A 3,758-nucleotide genomic window follows, 5' to 3' on the forward strand; every position below is an offset into this window, starting at 1 on the left:
GGGTGAGTGACTTAGGGCGGTTGACAGGAGCAGTCCTTGTGTGCCTGGCCATCAGCTGGACCTGCTTCTGAGATCAGTACCCAACCTTCCACGTGGGTCTGGCTTCCAACCGTAAGAAGCCGCCCTGCTGGCCACATGACCCAGGTCTAGACAATTCTTTTTTTTTTTTAAATAATCTTTAAATTGTATTTATTTTTGGCTGTGCTGAGTCTTCATTGCCACGCAGGCTTTTGTCTAGTTGCGGGGAGCAGGCTTCTCCTTGCAGTGGCCTCTCTGCTTGCAGAGCACGGGCTCTAGGGTTCGCAGGCTTCAGTAGCTGCACCTCATAGGCTCCAGAGCGTGGGCTTGGTAGTCGTGGTGCACAGGTTTAGTTGCTCTGCAGCACGTGGGATCTTCCCAGATCAGGGATCAAACCCGTGTCTCCTGCATTGGCAGGCGGATTCTTTACCACTGAGCCACCAGGGAAGCCCCAAGCTAATCCATTTAGGGATGGATGTGTGCCCCAAACTGAGCCAGCCTGAATTCTTTCTGGTATTTTGGGAGAAACATGTGATCTGGGTGGATGAGACACCACTCACAGTGAACAAACTGGAGACAAGAGTCTGAGAGTGAGATAGACTGGGACCTGGGGCCCTTTGCTGCAAATGCTTGCCCCTGGACAGACATCTCCTCAAGTATAACCTTTAAAATTGTATAATTTTTTTTTTAAGAGAAAAAAAAAATAGATGAAGGCAAAGATCAGCGTGATGCTTCTACATACAAAGGAATGCCAAAGGTTTCCGGTAGACCAGCAGAACACAGGCAAGAGACACAGAAGAGATTCTCAAGGCTTCCAAAGGAACCAGTCCTGCTCACATCCTGATCATGGACTCCTGGCCTCCAGAGCTGTGTGACAATGAATTTCTGTCGTGTAAGCCACCCTAAGAAATGCATGCATGCACCAAGGCACCCCCAGAGCGTTGCAGCAAACTCAAAGGGGCAACCATAGGGATATTTTAAAATTTGAGGGAGACACATGGACATTAGTCAGACACCACATGAACTGGGAGCTCAAGGTCGTTGCTAGGTTCAACAGGATGTGGTGCTACATTCCTTTGGATGACACATCTTTTTGAAAAAACAAGAATCAAAACTCCAAAATGGTGCCATTGAGAGAAATTGGGCAAAGCATACAAGGACTTCTCTGCTTGTGAATCTATCATTATCTCAGTAAAATTTCAGTTTAGAAAAAGAACGCAAGTGCTGCACAGAAATCAGTATGGAATGAGTGGTGAGTCCAAGCTAACCAAGATCTGAAAAGTTGCACAGTGCCCCAAAGGCAGAAACATCCCACAGGTAATCGTGGTTTTTAAGAACTAAACATGATTTTCTTCAACTTATGTATATATATATATATTTTTTTTTTTTTTTTTTTTTTCCAAGTGGTTTCTGGTTGTTAGGATGCAAACCCTTACTGGGTTGTTCAGCCAAGCCGCTGTAATAGAGTTGTTAGCAGTGTGATACTGGGGCTCCTCAGACAGTGCTTGAGAGCTCACAGTTACATTTTCAGGAAGTACATGAGTTCAATTGCTGGTAGCTTGAAATTGACTATACTAGTTTCCCAGTTCTGCAGAAAAATTACATTCTTCAGTGTTCACAGGAGATTAGTTCCAGGACTCCTCTCAGATACCAAAATCCAAGGATGCTCAAGTCTCTTATATGAAGTGATGTAGTAGGGACCTTCCTGGTGGTCCAGTGGTTACAACTCTGCACTTCCAATGCAGAGGTCCAGAGTTCGCTCCCTGAGTGGGGAAGATCCCCTGGAGAAGGAAATGGCAACTCACTCCAGTATTCTTGCCTGGGAAATCCCATGGACAAAGGAGCCAGGTGAGCTACAGTCCATGGGGTTGCTAAGAGTCAGAAACGACTGAGTGGCTGAGCACACACACATATATTATGTCATTATAAAAATATACCACAATTTATTTATTCATTCAAATATTAATGGACATTTGGGTTAATCTGGAGCTAGATGATATGAATAATGCATCTATCAACATTTTTTCACGAATCCTGGTTCCAGGGTATATACACAGAAGTGCCATTATTGGGTGGGAGGATGGGTTACTGACAAATCTAAACCAGTTTCTTTGCATTGATCGCTGAGGAAGGCTTTCTTATCTCTTCTTGCTATTCTTTGGAACTCTGCATTCAGATGGGTATATCTTTCCTTTGCTCCTTTGCTTTTCACTTCTCTTCTATTCACAGCTATTTGTGAGTCCTCCCCAGACAGCCATTTTCCTTTTTTGCATTTCTTTTCCATGGGGATGGTCTTGATCCCTGTCTCCTGTACAATGTCACGAACCTCAGTCCATAGTTCATCAGGCACTCTATCTATCAGATCTAGGCCCTTAAATCTATTTCTCACTTCCACTATATAATCATAAGGGATTTGATTTAGGTCATACCTGAATGGTCTAGTGGTTTTCCCTACTTTCTTCAATTTAAGTCTGAATTTGGTAATAAGGAGTTCATGATCTGAGCCACAGTCAGCTCCTGGTCTTGTTTTTGTTGACTGTATAGAGCTTCTCCATCTTTGGCTGCAAAGAATATAATCAATCTGATTTCAGTGTTGACCATCTGGTGATGTCCATGTGTAGAGTCTTCTCTTGTGTTGTTGGAAGAGGGTGTTTGTTATGACCAGTGCATTTTCTTGGCAAAACTCTATTAGTCTTTGCCCTGCTTAATTCTGTATTCCAAGGACAAATTTGCCTGTTACTACAGGTATTTCTTGACTTCCTACTTTTGCATTCAAGTTCCCAATAATGAAAAGGATATATTTTTTGGGTGTTAGTTCTAAAAAGTCTTGTAGGTCTTCATAGAACCGTTCAACTTCAGCTTCTTCAGTGTTACTGGTTGGGGCATAGACTTGGATTACTGTGATATTGAATGGTTTGCCTTGGAAACGAACAGAGATCATTCTGTCGTTTTTGAGATTGCATCCAAGTACTGCATTTCAGACTCTTTTGTTGACCATGATGGCTACTCCATTTCTTCTGAGGGATTCCTGCTCGCAGTAGTAGATATAATGGTCATCTGAGTTAAATTCACCCATTCCAGTTCATTTGAGTTTGCTGATTCCTAGAATGTTGACATTCACTCTTGCCATCTCTTGTTTGACCACTTCCAATTTGCCTTGATTCATGGACCTGACATTCCAGGTTCCTATGCAATATTGCTCTTTATAGCATCGGACCTTGCTTCTATCACCAGTCACATCCACAGCTGGGTATTCTTTTTGCTTTGGCTCCATCCCTTCATTCTTTCTGGAGTTATTTCTCCACTGATCTCCAGTAGCATATTGGGCACCTACTGACCTGGGGAGTTCCTTTTTCAGTATCCTATCATTTTGCCTTTTCATACTGTTCATGGGGTTCTCAAGGCAAGAATACTGAAGTAGTTTGCCATTCCCTTCTCCAGTGGACCACATTCTGTCAGATCTCTCCACCATGATCCACCTGTCTTGGGTTGCCCCACAGGCATGGCTTAATTTCATTGAGTTAGACAAGGTTGTGGTCCTAGTGTGATTAGATTGACTAGACTAGACTAGAGATCTCTTTAAGAAAATTAGAGATACCAAGGGAACACTTCATGCAAAGATGGGTTCGATAAAGGACAGAAATGGTATGGACCTAACAGAAGCAGAAGATATTAAGAAGAGGTGGCAAGAATACACAGAAGAACTGTACAAAAAAGATCTTCATGACCCAGATAATCAT

The 3,758-nt window shown here is 42.9% G+C and overlaps 1 protein-coding gene across 1 annotated transcript in view; it reads right to left on the reverse strand.

Annotated features, from left to right (window-relative positions):
- Positions 1–3,758, reverse strand: part of CCDC114 (coiled-coil domain containing 114) — a 26,920-nt gene that overhangs the window by 14,113 nt on the left and 9,049 nt on the right.

Source organism: Bison bison, unplaced genomic scaffold (assembly GCF_000754665.1).
Source record: "Bison bison bison isolate TAMUID 2011002044 unplaced genomic scaffold, Bison_UMD1.0 scf7180017864285, whole genome shotgun sequence".
NCBI lineage: Eukaryota > Metazoa > Chordata > Mammalia > Artiodactyla > Bovidae > Bison > Bison bison.